The sequence below is a fragment of the Typopeltis vanoorti genome, chromosome 6, assembly GCF_054136105.1.
Source record: "Typopeltis vanoorti isolate ZY-2024b chromosome 6, IOZ_Tvanoo_1.0, whole genome shotgun sequence".
Taxonomy (NCBI): Eukaryota; Metazoa; Arthropoda; class Arachnida; order Uropygi; family Thelyphonidae; genus Typopeltis; species Typopeltis vanoorti.
The window spans coordinates 19,622,580-19,644,659 of NC_143554.1; the positions used below are offsets into that span (position 1 = coordinate 19,622,580).

Here is a 22,080-nt window from a genome sequence, read left to right on the forward strand (position 1 = left end):
TCTAGTTTACATCAGCTAACATAAACCATCTGCTGTGCCCTCTGGTGGTGACGAACGTCAAGATTAACTTAGATTGATGATATTTTCGTGCACTCACAACGATATATTTTTTGCTTTTTATGCATTTATAGTGCTTATAATATTCGTCGGAGCTAAGTTGAAGAAAGCCATTTATGTCAGATAGAAACGAAGTGGACGAAAGTTAATGGCGACATACAGATGATGGAAGAATAATAAAGTGGACAAAAACACATTCGGGGATTTTTGAAGTTTGTTTTACTGTCAAGGTCCGGTGGCGGGTTACATTTACAGGTGAGGAAATGTCACTAAAAGAAAATTCCGTAAGATTGGGACGTTATTTACGCTTTTCTTCCGTATTAGAGGTCACATTAAAGACGGTAAATTATTATAACAGTTATTAACTGACCGAAAAAATACTGTAAATAAAGAGAAAATGTTGAAATAGCTTCTGTATGGCGGATTTTAGCACACAAATTTATATGCTTTTAAACGAAGTATAAAATAAGATTAACAAGCCATTGATTTATTTGAACAAACCACGTCATCTGCTTTAAGCTGATGTACAAACGATATTGCGAATCGTTTCTGTTTAAAAGATATCCATTCTCATGATAAATGATTTTAAGGATGTAAACACGAGTGCCTTGAAGCAGCAACAGATTTTAAATAGAGCATCGCATTTTTTAAATTGAATATCCTGCACGTTAAAAATACCACAGAGAATGACAAAGCAATATAAAATCATTTGTAACATGAGTCATTAGGAATTTCTTCATTATCGTATGACTTCTGTATCTTATAAATTTTAATGTTATATAAATGAAAACGAATCCACCAATGATGTGTATTCTGATAAGCCAGATTAATGTAAACCATTCATAACTGAAGTGTTTTGCAATGCTTACATGGTCTGCTAAGGTATAGAATTTTGTTTCATATCTTCAGTTTTTCATAAAATTCTTTTGTTTTTCAAAAATATTTTTTATTCTCTGGCCTAATTGACAAATTACGTTTTTCGCTGTACAACCGACAGCCTTTTGGTTCAAATCGTCCCATGATTCAAACGCGTACGATGTTTGTGTTTTTAGGTAGGAGACCCTCATCGCCACTCTTACTGGAATGGTTTAAAAAAAGTTCATTGTTTGGTCTTTGGCCCCACATAGGTTACACGCACTCGGGATTACAACCTTTCGGTGGTATTTACATTTAAAAAAATTCAAATTTTTGGTGATGACAAGAAATGATAACGTAGTTCCAAATTCATCAGTTAACAAAAATTAAACAGAAATTGGAAATGAACTCCTTGAAAAACGTAACCTTTTAAACCAATGTTTTGGTTGAAATTACAACAGAAACCCCAAGCTACGATGTCAGTGCATTACATTGTTAATCGCATGGGTTCTACAGTTAGTTTACTGGTTTTTAATGGGATGAAAAGCCCCATGATTTGTCAACATTTTCTTCAAGATTCTTCACGATTTAGATGGGATGCAAACAAGGCCTACATCGATGGAGAGAACACGCCATTACCACAGATTAGCCACAGCCTATTCTCTAAATATTTCAAAGAATTCCTTGGTGTATTTCTTATACCTACAAGACGATAAGTCAACACGCTATCACACTAGCCCTTAAACGATTCGAATTATACTGATCCACAGTATAACTTGATTGCCAAAAGTTATACTGTGAATCAGTATAATTCGAATGAAAATATGTAATGAAATACTGTATTACGTTTTTTTCTCCTATTATGAAATAAAGCTTATGAGTTTGAACTTTGCATTAATTGATGTTTACGAAATATGTAATTATTTGGTGCATTCGGATAACGAAGATACCAAACAATTAATTCAAAAAAGAACACGCGGCTTATTGCAATCAATATCGCTTTTTATATCTCCAGTAATTCATAATTCCTGTTTGTTACGCAAATAAGTTTTAGATAAATTATTTCAATTATTGTTGACGAGTATTAGGCCCATCTCTACTATTTATTTTGTAAGATATTCAAAAGGATATTGTACTGAGATTTTTTATTGATTTAATATTTTATTAAAAGTTCGTTTTAGCCAGCTTTTAAGAATTAACAAAAAAGTATATAGCATTCCTTGAAAAATAAAATCGAGGCTAACATATTTACCTCTTCATACCCCACCCCTTTTACGGTTATACTAAGAATTTGTTCCTTATTCTGGATTACAAAAGGATGTTTGAAAAACTGCTGGTGATTTTGAATATAGTTTTGCCACGACACTATAATAAATGCAGTCACAAAAAATAGCTCCAATGATGTGGACATGTTCATCGTATTGTACATTAATTGACATATACGCCCCAATAGCATTCAGTGGAAGAGTTCGAGGCAGGAGACCACGAAAGGGGGAAAATCAAATAAGTTGGATTACATGCTTAAAATAAAATATCATATTTCTGGAGTTGGAAAATCGTGGGAAAATAGCGTATCAGAATTCTAATGGAAACGCCAAAGATAAAGAGTTACGTATCCTGAACGTTATCCCAACATAAGCATGCAACGCTTCACCAAAGTCCTTCAAAGAAAGAACGACAAAAAATAATATTTTTTTTGTATATGTTATAAAGAAATACAATAAGAACAAACAATGCTGATTCTCCTCCTGTAAAAGTAGTTTTCCTGCAAACCTTTATACAGACATTACGATATAAATACATACTTCACGATGGCATTCAAAAAAAAACGTGTTATAAAATATTTCTTAATGAGATAAAATATGTTTAAATACATTATTTCTAACTCAACTGTAAAGAGGTTCACACAGACTAGATAGTTCCAAAACCTCAATGAAAGAAAGAAAATGCTATTCCCTTTCGGGATTGAATTGTGCAACACCAACTAACCCATGCTCAAGGGTCGTGTGCTCTCGTTTTGAAAAATTAAGACCTTTCCCAACCCTAGTGTAAACGCCAGTTTGTATTCCGAGTGAGAAATACGAAAGCTTATATTGTTTTTAAGTAAACTTTATATAAATATACTTACGTTGATGATATTACTGTTCATTCCTCTTTGACGTTATTACCTCTTCGGCATGTCTATTCAATTACTTCGATCTCTCTGGAAGACACAGCTCGCAATGATTTCCTTGGGAAAACAGCTTATAAACTTTATCTTCCCGGTTGTGAATCTAAAACAAACGTTAATAATAATGAGTATGCTAGTTTCCTACACACAGCTTTATAGTTAAAGAAAGTGGAGGTTAGCTATAAATTGACGCATTCAAAGTGTTAGCGAGTTAATTTAAGTATGTGGATATAATAAAAGTGTGCATTTATACTTATAAATATATTCATGGGTAAACCGTGCTGCATATTTCTAAGCTTTTCAATGAAATACTTTCTATATATCCCACACCATGAATCTGAAATATTAAACAAATATTAAATTAACAACAATGGATGATTATCTCTTAGCAAATTATTATCCTTTCTATTATAAATCTAGTGTGTAATAAATGCTGTTCAGTTTTCGAATATCTTCATATTTCAGAAAATTTTATACTTGAGATGTTTATTATCATTACGGTATATATGAAAGCTAATTAGAGATTGGGTTACATAAAAATTAACAAAATTCTGACAAGTAGGAAGAGAACGGAGTACATCATGCTGCAGTTGATTAATTTCTTGATACATTTTTTTTAAATAAAAAAACAGTTAATCATTTATCATTTATTAATCATTAATCATTTATTTCACATATAACTTAAGAAGAATAGCGGAATTCTTAAGAAAATCGCAATGTTTTAATTTAGATTAAAAATTTAATTTAACTTTTTTATTTTGAAAACCTGTTTAAGACCTTTGTAACTCATATAAAACTCGTATTCGCTTATGGTAATTTTCAAAAATATTTTTTAATCGGGTTTAAGTGTAATAATACAAAAAAAAAAAAAACCGCATGTCGATTCCGTTCCATGGTCCAAAAGTCCCATGGAAGCTGAAAATTTCGGGGTAGACATATGGACTGGTTAGCGTGTCCGCTCTGCATCCAAAAAAGCTGCTCGTTCGAATACAGTCATGTCAATGGATATTGATGATTGTCCTAACTGTGTGTGGAAAGAGCATCCACGACCTTATCACTTCTAGCAGGACTTCACTCCAAAAACTTTGTGGGATCATACGGCATCTGTTGACGTCATATGTGAATAACTAACTAAAATTCCTTCAAAAGACTTAAATCATCCGCATAATCTAGAAGCAGGTGAGTTACAAACTTCTCACCAAAAAATTAGCATTGTTAAGGACTAAGATATTTAATTATGCTAATTTACTGTATTTGATAAGCAATTCAAAGATAGGATTAGAAAAAAATATCTTTAGAATTACCGTGGTAGTATCAGGAGGCTTAGGATTCTTTGATCGCATTATTAGAGAAATAATAATAGAAATTATTCACTTGAATTTCCTTGGACAAAGAAATAATAAAATACCCTTATAAGGACCGGCTTAAAGGGGCGAAGCAAGAATGCTTTTCATCTTCCCCGTTATCTGTAGAGGACAGTGTAGGGATAAGGTGTTATTGAGCTATTAAAGCTCTGATCGTGGCAGAAGGGTAACAGCAATAGCCAAGCCTCAGTTAGAACTTCATTGGCTACAGCATTGCCATCCATTACACTATAAGGGTATTAATTACCGCATCTCACGGTCGATTAACTTCTTCAATAAAATACCCTTAAAGTCCTTAAAAGGACTGGCTTAAAGGGGCGAAGCAAGAAGGCTTTTCATATTCCTCGTTATCTATAGAGGACAGTGTAGGGATAAGGTGTTATTGAGCTACATTTGCTACAGCATTGCCATCCATTACCCTCCAAGGGTATTAATCACCGCATCTCACGGTCGATTCCTCCTCCAACATTTAACATTAACATTTCTGGCTAGATGGGTGAAGCAAAATTGCTTTTCATATTCCCCTTTGTCTTGTAATGAAAGAACTTTGAATGGCGTGTTTGTGAGCTATATGCTCGCCCATTGAGGGCAGTGAAGTTGGTTGTGTTCAGCTGAACTTAAGATAGACTTTGGTATTTTATTTTTCTTGATTTCTGCTTCATTATATTCCGAGGCTTCCTTGATTAACGGGTTTGGATGGTTACTTGTCTTGGTAAAGAACTTCTCAGCTAGATTCATGAGAAAGGAAGAGATATAAGGGATATTAACTTCTCTATGGATCTAGGTGTTTCTTATAAACCAAGGGGCATCCAGAATCATCCTCATGCACTTATTCTGTAATCTCTGAAGTTTTAGAATGTTTGAATTTGCGGTGTGGCTCCATGCTGGGGATGCGTAAGTGATGACCGGTCGAATTACCATCTTGTAAATTGTTAATTTTGTTTGCATGTCCAGTTTGCTTTGTCTGTTGATCATAGGGTAGAGCTGTGCTAAGACGTTGGATGACTTTGAGGTAATGTAATTAATATGTTTGCTGAATAGGAGTTTACTATCAAGAATCACTCCAAGATATTTAGCTTCAGTCTGCCATGGAATCTTTACTCCCAATAAATAAATATCCTCCATGGTATGGATTTTCTTTCTAGTAAACAATATAGCTGAGCTTTTCTGTGGGTTAACTTGGATCCCCCCCCCCCAGTCTGCCATCCACTTTTCTAAAGTGTGTATGCTAGTTTGTAGTCTTTTAGTTGCCAGTTTTGGGCTCAGTGATCTTGCCATCAGTGTAGTATCATCTGCATATAATGCAGTGAATGTTGTTCTTGGGTTCAGAAGGATGTCTCCTACATAGATTGAAAACAGGAGAGGTGCCAGAAGAGATCCGGGAGGTACGCCTGCCGAAATCCTGCGTCTGGTCGAAACCGTTTTGCTGACCCTGACCTGCATATACATGTCTTTCAGGTAACAATGTATTCTTTTTTATTAACTTGACTGGAAAGTTAAATTTTATCAGTTTGTAGAGAAGGCCTTGATGTCATACTTTGTCAAACGCCTTCTCTGCGTCGATGAAGATGGCAGCTGTATTGAGTTTCCAGTTGAAACCTTTAGTAATGATTTCTACCAGCCGGTGCACTTGTTGAGCTGTACTATGGGCCTTATGGAAGCCGAAAACTGTTCATTAGACAAAATTCCTAACTTATCTGTTTCTGCTTGGAATCTTGAGATGATCACTTTCTCTGTCACCTTTCCGAGGCTGGACAACAGGCTTATGGGCCTGTAGCTTTCGAAAAGGTGAGCATTTTTTCCTGGCTTCTTCAGTGGTATGATTGTGGCTGTTTTCCATGTAGTAGAGAAATGCTGGAATCTAATGATGGCATTTGTAATGTTGACGAGATGGACTATGGCCTTTCTCGGAAGTAGTTTTACTATTCTGTTAGTTACCATCCGGTCCTGGAGCTTTTTTTTTTGTTTAGATGGGGGATGATATTTATTATTTCTGCTGGATTTGTAGGAGTGATATGTTCGGAGTTATCAGTGTTCTGTCTTAAGGTTGTCCTAACATGACGATGAATCTTGTACATAAGGTTGATATTTAGATTTGTATAAGATGGATTGCACTGAGATTCTAGGTTATCTACTAGTGCTTCGGCTTTCTCTTCATCTTTGTGAACTATCCCTTTCTTGGTTTGTATAGGGGATATGAGTTGCTTTTTGGTGCGGATTGCTCTTAAGAATTTCTACACAGAATGATCTTCAGTATTGGTGTTAGCCAATTTGGTTTCCCATTGATGGTTTCTGTGTTTTTGAAGAGCTTCTCGGACCTGCCTGTTTAGATTGTTCAATACTGTTTTATCTTGTGGAGATCTGGTATTGTGGTATCTCTTCCTGGCTCTATTTTTTGCTCTGATTAGATCCATGATTTCTTCAGGGATACGGTTGATTGGGTGGAAGACAGTGGATTGTCTGACTGATTCTATTGCTTTCTGAATTTGTATGGTTAAGTTATTTATTGCTGTGTCAATCTCTTCCTTTTTACTGATGTTGGTCACCAGACCAATATGATCGGGAAGAACCTTGCCTAACTTGTCCCATGGTATGAATGTGTGCAGAGGAGAGAATTGATCTGATGAACCTAGATTAAGTACTATGGGACTGTGGTCAGAAGATAATTCGTTGACTGATTCCAATTTGAATTGGTATCTTAAATCTTAAATTGGACAGGAAAAGTCAAAGCGCTTGACTTTTCCTGTCCAATTATCACTCAGCAGCTTTCCTAGTCTGAGGAATTCCATGTATACTTCCTCGAATTTGGCTTCATTCAGAAGTTTTGCCATTACAATAATTTAGAAATGTGTTAAGACACAGATGGAGAAAGAGTAGAGATTGCTCAGGTGTTCCGAGCAGGTAAAGATAATCCTGTGGACTTTTGAGGGTACACTAGCAAATCCCGTAGACACACTAAGGTGTCTACCAGCAATAAGATGTCACGATATAAAACAATGGCGATACTAGCGGCAGTAGGCCTAGCGTATCGCCTTTGTAAATTCAATTGACTTATCTTTATTTTATAAAAAAATTTCTTATAAAGCTAAAGTCCTTATAAGGACCTGGCTTAAAGGGGCGAAGCAAGAATGCTTTTCATCTTCACCGTTATCTGTAGAGGACAGTGTACGGATAAGGTGTTATTGAGCAATTAAAGCTCTGATCATGGCAGGAGGGTAACAGCAATAGTCGAGCCTCAGTTAGAACTTCATTGGCTACAGCATTGCCATCCATTACCCTCCAAGGGTATTGGATTGAATGAATCAATTACCTTCAGCATTGCTATTGTAACACATGCATATTTCTATATGCCTACTATAATGAATTTAAGGAGGTGTGTGCTATATTTTAAGATTTTTTCCAAAACTCTTTCACTTATTTAAATAATAAATAATGAATTGTAATTTTCATATGAGTTACATTATTATTTCAGAATGACAGAAATTCATACTGGAAAATACTAAGTGGTATTGCATGAGTTTGCTCCCTCGTCAATCAAACCAAAGCTTTTCCTTATAGAATAGATAAGTATTATAATATCCAAATTCACATATTTAATTTGGAAGATGGAATACTACATATTCGTTTGCATTCTGACTACAGTAATACCAACACCGATATCTCGGTTTATACATTATTATTATTTGCTTGATGATATTTAAGTTCTTTCGATGTTCCATATATCAGAAGAAAAAAGCAGTTGACAATGAACTCTTGAAAAAAAAAATGGCGGATCCAGTTTTACGCCATTATGGCTAATCCATAAATTACATAACGCTATATCAACAGGGGATAAAAAAAAAGCGAGGGGCCCAAAGATCAGACATTTTTTTTTTGTTTGACAAAATTCAAAACCTTTTATTTTATTAGATATTCAGTTGTTTTTTTTTAATTAAAAATGTACATTAATTTCGTTTTTCATTAATTACAATTTAATTTGAATGGTCATAACACTGACTAGAATTTATTAATAAATTTTAAATATTACTAATGGATGGTTTTGGTCTAAACCTGTGCACTCTTATAAATAATGTAATGTCTGTTTTCAGCATATACTAATGAAATTATTTGCATTCAGTAGATAATAATAATACGTGCGATATATTTCTGTTTCTGTTGTACTGCTTAAAAACTGGGTTGCATTTCCTACAGATTCAAAGAGGAGCCCCCAGAAACGAAGTGAGTACATATCACTTCAGGAAGATGTCAACAAATGATGCTAATATGGGGAAAAAAACATGTAAAAGCGAGATGATGAAATAACATTTGGGGCTCATGGATATTTAAACAAGGAGGTTCGCAGGTTATCTTAATGTTCAGAAGTCAACCAGAAACATTTTTGCAGTCCGTGAAATAGTTCCTCTCCACGCGCCTTTCTCTCTATTCACTAAACACGTCTTACTAATTAAGAAAATACGAGTCTCAATATTCATTATAACTATTCCTCGACAAGTGTTGTGGGCTTGACATTATCGCATCGCTGCTCGGCGAGTGGGATTTATGGATTTAAACGTTCTTATGGACACACAATTTTGTAAAGTGGAAACGATTTCGAGCTCGGTTCATCAACTAGATGGTCTCCTCTTTCCACTTTACGGTCCTAGTGTTGAATCCTACTCTGGCAATGGTGTTCATTAATGTCTTCAATGTTTAATTTCATCCCTCTGCACGAGATTATCACTGTCCGCTTAGTGGTGGTCTTAAGCCACTCGAAGAATCCCGCGATTGGTCTTAGGAGGAAGGTTACTGAATTGTGTAGACCTCAGCCTATTGATTGGGCTAACTGCCGATACATTTACAACCTTTGGTAGGCGAGATTCACATGATTTATTAATATATACCATTAAGATATTATTTGGAACATCAAAAAGTCAGAGAGTCAAAAGACTAATCGTGGAAGGCCTTTCTTAGATAATGAGCAGTCTGTCACACCACTCCTTAAATTCATTCACCACCTTATGTAACGAACTCGATGGCCCAACCTCATTACATGTAAAAAAGCCACCTCTCGCCAGCCCACTCATCACCTCCTTTTCCAATTTCTAAGGATGATCTCTTGCCCTTGTTCCACAATATGAAATACGGTTAATTTATCATCTTTAATCCTGATGACCAGATCTGGGCACAGAAATCCAGATGCGGCCTGAGCAGCTTTATACAAAGGAATCGCTACTCTTGTTTCTATTGGTCAAAAGTCCTCAGTACAACAGAAATCCTATTGGTAACCTTCATTGCCTTTGTAATATTTCCCCTAAACTTCACATTTTCATGGACAATTACCTCAAGATTCCTTGCTCAGTCCACTTCTTCTGGACCCACCAGCAGGGTATGCAGCCTCTCATCGGTGGATCCCAAGTTTCAAAACCTTGGGCAGGACTCCAGAAATCCCCCTGAAGTGCTAGCAAATCGGAACTATTACTGAAAACTCAAGTTTCACATCATGTGTACTAACTGGATATCTCCCTGCAAGAGTGAAAATATCATTCACATAAAGCAGTTCCCCAACGTTTTTTGAATCATGCCCCACCGCAATGCCTCGAAGATTTTTATGCTCCCCACCCAGCATAATAATCAGCCAAGTTCTGAAAAAGTATAATATAAATATGTAATTTAAATAAAAAAGATAAAACTGTTTTTAATTTGACTTTCTTCAATGCACATAAATTTTATATTACACTTTGTATATTATAAAACATAAATCGATCTGAACTCGGGAAAATAAAATCCAAGTTAATGAGATCCTTGAGCTTGATGCAAAGAGGTCTTATTTGGGATGCTAATTTAGTATATTTTCAATCAATCCCCATGGGTTGTGATATCCAGATGATTTCTTTTTTCCCAGTAACAAGTCATTTACAGCACTCAAGCCACATTCAACTAAATATGACGACTGGAAGGGCAACAGTATTTTTTTTTTTTTTTTGCAAAACTAGTTGAAGTTCGGTATTTCGTTTCTGTCTCGTCAGAAAGCCATGCCTTTTATGTTGAATAAATTTCTAATAGACTCATCATTTTGCTTTTCTGAGAGTTCTTCTTGATACTGTCTTTATGTTGACTGCTGTACTGGTGATGTCAGCTTTTTTTCTCGAAAAGTCAGGGTTGCAACATCAACAATTTATCGCCGACAATGGTGAGTTTTTTGAATATATCGGTGTTGAGGTGACGAATGCAACATCATTTTCTAATTTCCCCCAAAATATTCAAATTTCCCCCTGTGGGGCATACGCCCCATGTTGGGAAACACTGACATAAAGGCTAAAAAGCGCAGATCCACTTGTGACCTTCCTTTTCCTTGATATTGGATCGAAAATTCTGTCTGATAGATCTATTTATACACACAACTGACATCTATCGGAAAGAATTTCCAATACAGTTCACTAGCCTGCTATCTAATCCCACTATTGCAACTTCATTTGGAATTCTTTTCACAATAAAATATAACTTTCATCACAAAACTATCTGATGCAGAAACGCACAATTACATAAATTTGGACAACTAGTTCAAACACTAATGGTCATTTTAAAACGAATTGGTATCGATATCATTATTGCTGTTATATTTTTATAATACTACTGATTTTTCCAAAGGGAAGGATTCATTGTTACTAATGAAGCAATGTTCCTAACCTTAATAACTTCAGAACTAAGTACATAAATACTAATTAGTACTTATGTATGCACTGGTGTGTTCATGGGCGATTTCGACAAGTTGTGGGATTAAATCCAGGTTTCTCCCCTACAGAGAAAATAAATATTATAGAGGTAAGATATTGGTGGCGTAATTTGAACTATTGATTCTATCCAGTCATTTGTTTTCTTTAGATTGAGCTAACGAATTAAATCTATCATACCATATTATTATGGTTCATAGCGTGCACTCTGGTTGATATTAGGGATTCAGAAGTATTATTATTCTTTTATGAGACCGCTAACGTTTTTAGAGGCTTTCTTTCACAGCAAGGAACTATTAAAACGTCCATTGATAGCTATACGAAGTTTATGGATGAACCTTTATAGCCAGTTACACTGTTAAAACATTATTTTTGATTTTTTTTTTATTGGCAAGGGATGCAAACACTCTATACATTCACTGGCTACATTTTACACTCTCCAAAGTTATCAGGAAGCTCATCGATATTCTTCTTTCTATAATTCTTTACACAGAAGTCACAATCTGGGAAATATCTCTGAGGCGACGATGTAACAGATGAAAGCATTTCGATAGATTAACCCGAGATGACCTTTTGCAAAAGGGAGTTGTTTATTTCGCTCAGTGAATGACACTGCATTCTCTTAAGCCAGTTGATGTGTTCAACGTATATTAACGGCCCACTCCTACTATCTTGAATATTTTCTTGTTTTATTTCCTAAGATATTTACAAGGTTATCTGGTGATCGTAGAAACAAAGTCAAAATTACACTGGTCACAGCATTTTCATCATTTAAATTGCGTCGGGAGCCAAAGTGAACTTGGCGACACTAGATTAACCAAGCGTTTCACCACACCAATCCTACTCGTAACAGGCATGCAGTCTGTTCAACCCTTTGTGATACATGCAAAGCCGTACAAGATTTAGTTACCAATCCTCTTTCTATTCTGAGCTTAGTTGATATGATTAATTAAAAAATGTTAGATTTTAGTAATCGGCGTGAGTTCGGCTCGTTGCGTTTGACATTCTCACATTATATTAGCTTCCCTTCCCCCCCCCCCCCCCACCACACACATCTTTAAGAATGCTCTCATCGAAAGTTGCAGTTATACAAACCTGCATTATATACATTATTTAATCTCATTTTGTAATTATTAGTAAACAGCCAGCTTAACTAGTAGTCTCCTTTCGGCATCCCATCTCTCCTCCTTGCTGATATTTAGTTGTGTACTTTTAATAAACTCATTTTCAGAGCTGTGTAATGAGTCACTTCATTTCACGTGACAAGCTGAGGACGTTGGGCTAAGCTATCTAGATCGCAAATACGGATGGCGAGATTAGAGGTCCTTTATTCAAACTACTGACCAGTAGTATGGCAGTCAGATCTGCTAACCAGTAAATAATGTCAATCTTTGGAACTGCTTATTCACAACTTAACAGTTAACTAGTCACATATGAACGTCTTCTCTTTCTAATCAGCCATATTATTATATGTGAAAATAACATGCCTTTTTTATTTAAATATATTTTATTAGATATCGTTTCTGATTAAAATCCTAGCACTTATTTCTAAGAACACGTAAAAGACATCTAGTCTGTAACTACAAAAATTTTTTTTTTTGGCTAGATGGGTGAAGCAAAAATGCTTTTCATATTCCCTGTTATTTGTAAAGAAAATATATGGATAGGGTAATATAGGGCTCTAGGCTCTGATCATGGCAGGAGGGTAACAACAATAGCCGAGCCTCAGTCAAAACTTCATTGATACAGGATTGCCGTCCATTGCTCTCCCTGGGTACCTATTTTATTTTAGTCGCCTCGTGCGACATGCATGGGCTATAGTGAGGCTATTCTTATCCCGGCCACCACACGAGGTTAAACATTTGGCAAGCGAGTGTTACTGATGTAGTTAGGACAGAATAAAATAAAAATAAAAAAAAGGTGTACAATTAGCTGTTTACGTCTCTTTGTTTTTTGATCAATTTTGTATGATATGACTAACAATTTTTAGAGCCGTAATATCACTGACAAAATTATTTCGTAAATATACGTAAAAATAAATCGAAAATTGGAATTCAAATAATGCAGTACTTTCTAATACTTACCATGTAGCTGGCATGGTAAGTATTAATTCTGGACACTTATATTTAGCTTTGGTAACGCAACAAACACCAGTCAATTCCTGTAGTTTTCTGCATCAGTTTTCCTTTCTCTTTAGATATGGTAGCGGAAATATCACATAAACAGGAAGTGTGAGCTTCTAAGTTCATTCTTTGATCGGATACGTACAATTATGGCCATATCAAATGCTTTTTTTTGTGTGTGTATGACGTGTGGTTTCCCATATCAAAACAATTTTTGCTGACCTCCGGAAAGAGTCAGGATGGAGATAGGACGCCTATTTTAGTTGTACTGGTCTTTAAGTTTGTCTTTCTTTGTTGTAAAAAAGTTTCAAAAATCATTCGACAATCTCAAATAAGAGCAAATTTATTATAAACAGAAAATTCACCAAGATTATCTATGCTATGCTACGTACATTATTATTATTTCAATAGTACAGATTTTTTTCTCAGTCGGCATTGATTATAACAATAGCGTAACGACATTTGTGTTAAGAATAAGTCTTAACATGATTATTAACGTTATTATCAATTTAATTATTAATGCTTTTCCTTAAAATAGTATTCCTATTCTTAATTTAGCTCGTACACCAATAGTTATTTTATATCAATAGTTGCATAAGCTTATTTCAGATTTTTCAACGAGGATTTTTGCGAGCTATGGAAGGAAATCTTTGACATCTTTAAGGTTATGATTATCAAAGCAGGAACAAAAGACATTGAAATGCCAGTAGTCAATCAGATGGAATGATGGGAAGGAATAAGCCAGACAAACAAATATCAATAATAAATAATGAATTCTCCTGATCTAAATAATGGGGAATCGCTAAAATAAAATAATACAAAGTACGTAAATATAACATTCCCTTCAATACAGAATATCTATCTTATTATAGAATCAATTGTTGATTTAAGACTTTGCTGGAGATGTGGAGGAGGGTTGAAGATTATCAAATGTATGGAAATACCAGAATTTAGTATGGTATTTAAAGGATTCCCTCAAGTTTGTAGATGTGAATTATATTGTTTTATAACACTTTGTATATGTATATATTTTTAAAGGGCGAAATACGTCAGTTTTGAATGCATATTGAGAAAACACGAAAGGATATGCCCGCAGAACTGTTGGTTGACATAAAATTATTATTGTCATTTTGAATCACCAATGGGGTATAAGGTTACGTTACACAATTTCCGGAGCACCCTAATTTTAATACTAAGAAAGAAAAAAAGGACTAAATTAAATAGGATATATGTGTCACATCAATTAAGTACACAACAGCTTTATTCAGACACTTTAGATGCAATCATTTATGGGTCAATAGTTTGATCCTCGCAAGAGCTCTTCAAAACAAAGGTGGTAGCAATCTGGGTGATTTTTGTTGACGTGGCCAGAAAAACTAATTGAGGACAGACGACATTAGTCACCAGAATAAAGAATGGATGGGTTAACCGCTAGGAAATGATCTGGAGTACGTAGTAAAGAAATAGGGACAGATTATAATCAGTCCAGGTGGCAAATGGAGACGAAATATTGGTAACAATTTGTTAGGCCGGAACATAGTCCAGGTGCCAATTTATTATGACAGATAGGTTAACGGAAATGAATGATAGACGTACTGTCTACACAAAGGAAAAACAAACTTCACCTGTAAGTTTTACAGTGGATGGGTGAGGGGGGGGGGGAACAAAGGACGGTCTGGAATACGACATTGCGATTTAGGTAAAATCACATCTCAGTGAAAGATCAGCAAAAATGGCCCCCGCGGGGAACTTCCAAACATGGTGCGTGTTTATCGGTATTCCACTTCACGCGCTGCCATCTCATTACTTGAAAGGAGAATAAAATTTGTCATTTTGTGTTACTCTCAAGTGCTAAATCATCAACTATTTCCCTTAAATCACGTAATATGACAGTCACGCTACTGTCATGTGATCATCTCCAATTGGAATTTTCACATAAGGAGCAAGGTAATGGCAAGACGTTTATAAAAAACGAAATGCTGTAACACTGGCGTACGCAGTTGTTACGAAGTTTCTTGTGACATTTTGACAGGTATGCACGGACGTCTAAAATCCATCAAAAATATTATAACGATGCAACAGGAGAGACAAACTGCGTGATAAACTACATTGGTTATATCTCGCGACCCATTTAACACATTTTTCTAGCTTAAATACGATACGACTACTAAAATTCATCATGTATATCCACAATGAAGTTATGCTAATTCTAAAGGTCGTCAGTGTAGGCTGAGAAGCCTGGGATTTTCGCTGATTGTTTCAACAATATCCTACCTGCTGTACTAGTTTCATCGTATCAATGGGAAAGGCCATTAAGGAACTTATTCCAGTGTAATTTCAAGACGACCAAGTTCAATGTTCTATCGTAGAAGCCACGGTCCCCCGACCGTGGCTTTTATAAACCAGTGGGACTTTGATAAAGTCCTGAAATCCAGCACGAAATAGCTTCATAACAATTTATGTAATTAAAATAATTTAAACTTTTTTTTTTTGTCGACTTTGCTACAGGGATATTAATGAGGCCTTTCAATTAATAATTTTCATTTGCTCTTCACATAAAGCACATCACAGTAATTAAACTATTCAGACTTCGTAAATAAAGTATGAAGGAGTCTAGCGATACATGTGGCACCTGACAAACAAAAATGCTTCTATAATTAAAAGAGTGAAACTTCAACGCAATCGAAATTAGCCTTGTTGGGAAATTTCGGTGTGCGCCCGCTTGCGTGTAAGCCGGGGCGCAAAGGGTGAGAAGGAGTTATCAATGCACGCAATAAACTCTTGAACAATGTTACCAAAAACTAATTCTTACTGTGTTCACTCGAAGATGTCTCCGTGTACTCCGAACAATGGGTAAGAAGCGATCGTAGCCTGCATCCAGCATGAGCACCCACTGGTCCCCCAACAGAACTACTTTTCCCCCCTCGACACCAAATTACATTAACGCCAAACGTGCAACTCCGTATGTAGAACTCGGTTGTCTTTTCTCTCCGGACAAACCCATTCCTTGCACCACGACCGCCGTCGCTAGGCGGCACTGCGATCTGGTCGTCGCTAGAGGAGGAGGAGCTCCCAACCGGCACACGCAACGAGGCTAACGGCGTCACCCGCGCTGTAAATTTCACAGCGGAGTCGTAATGAGCCGACGGAAGCAGCGGACTTGTAGCGCGGAGGGAGGAAAAGTTAAACCGGAGGGGGGGAGGGAGATTTGAAAGAATAAGGGAAGGGGCGGATCTTTGGTGTCGCCTCGCCAGCTAAGTGGTTGACTCTTGTTAGAAGGGGAAATGATTGTCTCCTTTAAAAAAAAATAATAAAAATATCCCATTAATTTAGGGCCGTTCATCAGTTCTGCCTCGAAGGGTTGTTTGTGTGCGTGTACGGGTGTCTGTCTCTCCCTTCCCCCTTTTATTTTTTTTTTCTTGTCGGGTACATACAGCAGAATGGGGGGGAAAGGAAAGCGTTCGAGAAACCCCCCCCCCCCTCCGCGCACGTGCAGGTTCCGAAGTTTCTGTCACAAGCCGCCGACGGCCTAACCAAGTGTGTGACCACAGATACGGACAGACACGGTGTAGTAGGTGAATCGGAAAATTGACCGTCATGACCCATTACCTGCGGAGAGATTAGCGTTCGGTAGACCAGCTGCGGGGGTAAAGCCCTGTTACCTTTCTCTTTTACCGCACGGCGGATTAGACGAGAAGGTGGGCGGAGGTGCGAAAAACACAGGTTTCCTTTGCTTGACGTATCTTCTTCTTAAGGGGGGGGTCTAATAAGGCACCCTTAATTGGAACTGCTTTGTGGCAAGGACGCCCTTAAAAAGTCCAAATGATGTTTCTCATTAGGCCGTGGTCGGTGACCCTTGACTCCTGATTCGGAAAGAAAGGGTTAATACGAAATTGTATTGATGGGCAACGAAGCAGCATTTCGGCATTATCTAACACTTCCCCATTCACGTCGTATTATTTTAACTTTATTCTTTCATACACGTGTCCAACATGCGTAACACCACCCCAGGAAATATGCTTGGTGTTAATTAAAGAAATTGCATTAAAATTCTAGTTTAAGATGGAACCCTCACGTTAAGGAAAAGCCAGATGTTAAGTATCTAGTGGCGTAATCTCGAAATTCAGCCGAGAAATAATAGGCAATAATACCTAATATTAGACTACGCTGGTCTAAAGAATAGTCCAATGCAAAAGAATGGGGGGGGGAGTGTTATTGTGCTGATGTCACCACCAGAATCTTCGATTTTTATCTAGCGTCATAAAAAAACTTCCCTCCAGTCTAGTCATGAAACCAAACTCCGCATCGCCTCTTCTTTCAAGAGCACATCCAGGTTATATGGAATGCAAAAGAAAAATAATGAGCGCCACTAAATTGTAGAGAACTTTCACCTGTGAATACTGTTTTCAGTTTACTGAAAAACTATATTTTGCTACGATTTCCGTTCTTTGTTACAATTATGACGTCACAGTTGCCTTGCAGCAGGAACGGTGCAGGTTATGTTTGACGTTTTGTAGTCTTACAATGCACAAAAATAGTAACTCGGATTAGAAGCTAGAAGAGTACAACTGTACTCTTCCACCCCCAAAAATATATACATCAAAGAAGAATGTCCAATTAAACTGGCTAGCTATCAAGAATTGCTTCTGCGGAAAGTTGGCTATCTTTGTTAATCCGCTGTAACGATAAGCCGTTGTCACATGTCCCGTATCACGCAATTCCGTTAAAAAAAAATACAGTATTAAGTTTCTCAGTTAACACCGAATACTTCAATCAGTACTTCGACATCAAAACAAAGACACTATACTGCATTCTAACAGTCCTTATAGTCCTTATAAGGACTGGCTTAAAGGGGCGAAGCAAGAATGCTTTTCATCTTCCCCGTTATCTGTAGAGGACAGTGTAGGGATAAGGTGTTATTGGGCTATTAAAGCTCTGATCATGGCAGGAGGGTAACAGCAATAACCGAGCCTCAGTTAGAACTTCATTGGCTACAACACTGCCATCCATTACCCTGATTAGTAAGTAAAGGGTAAAATCTCAAAAAATCGGACGATCTCTAGGCCACTCCATAGTGGGCGAAAGACCGTCCATGTCTCAGCGTTGGTTCCACTCATTGACGGCCGCCCCGTCCAAGCACCCCGACGGGCTCCCCGTTTAAGCAGAACCGCTCAGCGTTGGTTCCACTCAGTGTCGGCCGCCCCATCCTAGCACCCCGACTCCTGAGCAGAACCGCTCAAATTCCGAGGAAAATAATTCACCGACAAGAACCCCTCAGCGGGCCCTGCCGGAGAACACCTTCCCCGGAGACTCAAGGTGCTCCCTTAAGGCAAAAACCCTCAGGGAGCGAACTCAAAAACTCACACCCAGGATAACAGCAACAGCCGAACCTCAGTTTACTTCCTTGGTTCAGCATTGCCATCCATTACCCTCCAAGGGTATTGGATTCAGATCACAAAACCTTCATTCTAACAGAAACTGGATGAACAATTTTATAACTGTTTCATATATAATTTTCTGAGAGGTGTGCGATTTAATTACTCATCTTTTCTCTTCTTGCGTTATTTTTAATGATTTTTATTTAAAATTTTTATTTTACATTAAACTGGCATTTTAATTTTTATTAATTCGTAATTCTATCGGAGCGCATTTCTTCTCATACTGATGACTTTCCAATAGATTCACAACTCAAGGATAGTGTCTATTTATATTACTATTCACATTTACCATCATCTCATTCCCACTACCCTCTCCAAAAATGGGCTTTCTCTTGAGAGTAGTACTTATCACCCCCAAACCTTCCCGACTCCGTTCAACAGCGTAATTAAAATGATTAATGAACCCTCTTACTAACCCACTCCACTCCCTGTCATCACTTCTTGTGCCTCTTGTGTACGTACTTCCACAATACGATTGTGGAAGTACGTTGAGCTGATTTCTAATTCGGTCACTGTTTTTCACTATCACTTCGCTTTTGGCAGATTGCAAGCCACTATCCATTTGCATTCTAAATTACAAGTATCTTTAGCCTGTGTATCTAAATATCTTGATCCTGTAGCGTTAGAATTTGTAGGTATAAGTGCTGTTAAAATCCAATATCCCTTCCTCAATAACTATTGACCATATGAATCAACTTACTATGAAACTTTGTATGGGTACATACCAGAGGCTGTTTCAACACTGCATTTCGTGAGGCTGTAAATGCCTTTTTTTTTTTTTTCTTTTTTCGGAAAGCATTCGGAAAGGAAAAAAAAAATAACGCCAAATATCTGAGTATAATTATGAAATATTTCTAAGATGCTTCACAAAGTTTAAGGCTAAACTTTTTTAAGAAATTAAGAAGATCTCACTTTTCTTGAATGCAGTGGTTCTAACAGGCAATTAAGCGCCCACGACCTTCCAAGTATCTTTGGGGTTTTGTAACCATAATTCTAGGTTAGTCCTATAACCCTCGGGTTATAGTGTTCCCCTGGCTGGACAGCCTGATTGCGGATGAACCTGCCACATCCGATTAAGACTGGCTAACTCATCCTAGTTGAAAAACTCCGATGAAGGGTTTTCCGAACCCAGGTGTTCCAACTCAAGGACTTCGTCCATACTGGTTGAGCTATGGAGGCTCTTCGATATCAGATATTAATACGAAGCAAAGATAATATAACTGCTTCTTGGTTGGCCAATTGGATAGCGTAATAGCTCTCCAACCAACACACTGTTGTTTTAAATCCCTAAGTGATTGATGTTGTCAATGTCTTTAAGTAAGAAATGAATTTTATTGTCCGGTATGCCTCAAGTGAATAAAAAACTTTCATGTTTGGTTTCCATTGTGGAATAGAAACCAAATTCCCGATATATAACTACGTACAATATTTTGACAACCTTTCAAGGGCGACAAAAAACTGTATTTAAGTACGTGTTATCACAATAGGTTGTCATTGTGAATCTTTTGTGCATTGTTTTGCTATATGTCTTGTTATGTTGTAATCTTATACTTTTTTTTTTTTAACCACGATGAGCTGTAAGTCTTGGATTACACATCTGTTGTTGAAAATATAATTAATTTTTTTTAAAATAAAATAAAAAATAGCAAATGTCAAAAGAAGAACTGTCTCTTTGTGGTGTTTGTAATCCATTATATTTGCAATTTCAAAATCGACGGATGATGACCACATAGTCGGAGAACAAAAATTAAAACGCACGTCTGCCTTTGCATAATTATTATCCTGAGATTAATATGCTCAGTAAAAATATCACGACCGGGGGGGGGGAGAATAATTTTTCCTCCTTTCTCTCTATCATAATTTTGTCTTAACTCTTCAAGAACTTTACTTTTCTTCAAATTTTCCGCATCCCATTCTTCCTGAAGGTTTTTCTGCCCTTGACCTCTTTGACCTCTCTGTATTCTCTCCATTATTTCCTCTTTCGAATCCACGTTCATGATTTAATTTTCCCCCTTTCCCAGCGGGCTATCTCTGCACGCGATCCTTTGAAGTGTTCACATTTGATCTGTTGTTGCTAAGAGACGCGGGAATGACTCCGAATGTGTCGGGATGAGATGTTTTCCTCTTTTGAAAAGTTCCTATAAAGAAGAGATCTATTCAAAAATTATATAGACTGGATGTATAGTTTGATGTTAACCGCATGTGCTGATTGTTGTGCACGACATACCTGTGCAAGTGAAGTCATAACCTAGTTAGATCAGAATGCTAATTATAGGAAAATAGCAAGCCATATTGGAATTTTTTGTGCTTGTGAGACTCGAATGCCTTTAACCAAAAAGGGGCTCCTATAAGGACATCATTCTCCACATTCATCCGATTTGCAACCTCCCCTCGATATAAATATAGTCTCGGGGGGGGGGGGTCACAGACTTGGCATCGAGGATATTCCGAAAGCTGATATCGGTGATTTTTTTCAGCAGAAAACGAATAGGCAAATTATATTGCTACAGAAGCGGGGGGGGGGTACTTTAAGCCAGACTAATACCGCCAATCTCAATTCCATGATCTTTTTTTTAAGCAGGCCCCTCATGTATATATGATGTTTAATATGAGTCTCAGAACAGGGAAGATTCCGCAGGAATGGAAGGAATGTATGGTAATTCCATTGCACAAGGGTGGTGGCAAAGACCGATATATCCAACTATCGACTAATTAGTATCTCACGAGTGGTGGTGAAGATTTTGGAAAAATTGGTTAGGACTCGCATTCAGAAATGGGTCGACAGTGAATCTCTACTATGCAATGAACAACACTGCAAACAGGAGAAGTCACTAAGGAAAAGTCATGTTTTAGTAACTTGCTCACATTCTATAACAATGTTACCACTGAACTAGACAAGGGGAATGGATACACCATGATACTTTTGGATTTTGCTAAGGCTTTTGACAGAATACAGCATGGAACACTGTTGCATAAATTGGAGAAAATGGGTTTGGGTTATACAATATTAGCATGGATAAGAGATGACTGACTGATATCAAAAAGTGACATACGGGGGATCTGAGTCTGCAAGGTTTAAGGTAACCAGTGGTGTACCACAAGGATCAGTGCTTGGTCCACTGTTATTCAATCTGTACATTAATGATATTGGGAAGGATTTGACAAGCAACATATAGTTATTTGCTGATGATGCAAAGATAGGTTGGGTAATCAGGAATGCTGCTGATATGCAGTACTTGCAGAATGATTTGAACAGGCTGAAATTGTGGGCATGGGAAAATGGGTGTTGTCAGTTCAATGTCAATAAATGTAAAGTCATTCACTTTGACGTGATTAGATATCCAATGTGGTATTATATTGATG

The 22,080-nt window shown here is 37.0% G+C and overlaps 1 protein-coding gene and 1 long non-coding RNA gene across 6 annotated transcripts in view; one reads left to right on the forward strand and one right to left on the reverse strand.

Moving 5' to 3' along the window:
* Nucleotides 1–22,080, reverse strand: part of LOC150105318 (zinc finger protein castor homolog 1-like) — a 360,761-nt gene that overhangs the window by 223,944 nt on the left and 114,737 nt on the right. For 4 of the 5 annotated variants that reach the window (XM_090394084.1, XM_090394080.1, XM_090394082.1 and 1 more), the window contains exon 3: nt 3,041–3,185. The gene's annotated coding sequence lies outside the window, so the exon portion shown is untranslated. Of the gene's footprint in view, nt 1–3,040; nt 3,186–16,091; nt 16,259–22,080 lie in introns of those variants that run through there. The other variant, XM_090394083.1, reaches the window with a different exon arrangement.
* LOC150105319 (uncharacterized) overlaps nt 1–22,080 on the forward strand; it is a 257,298-nt gene that overhangs the window by 76,398 nt on the left and 158,820 nt on the right. The window lies entirely within an intron of this gene.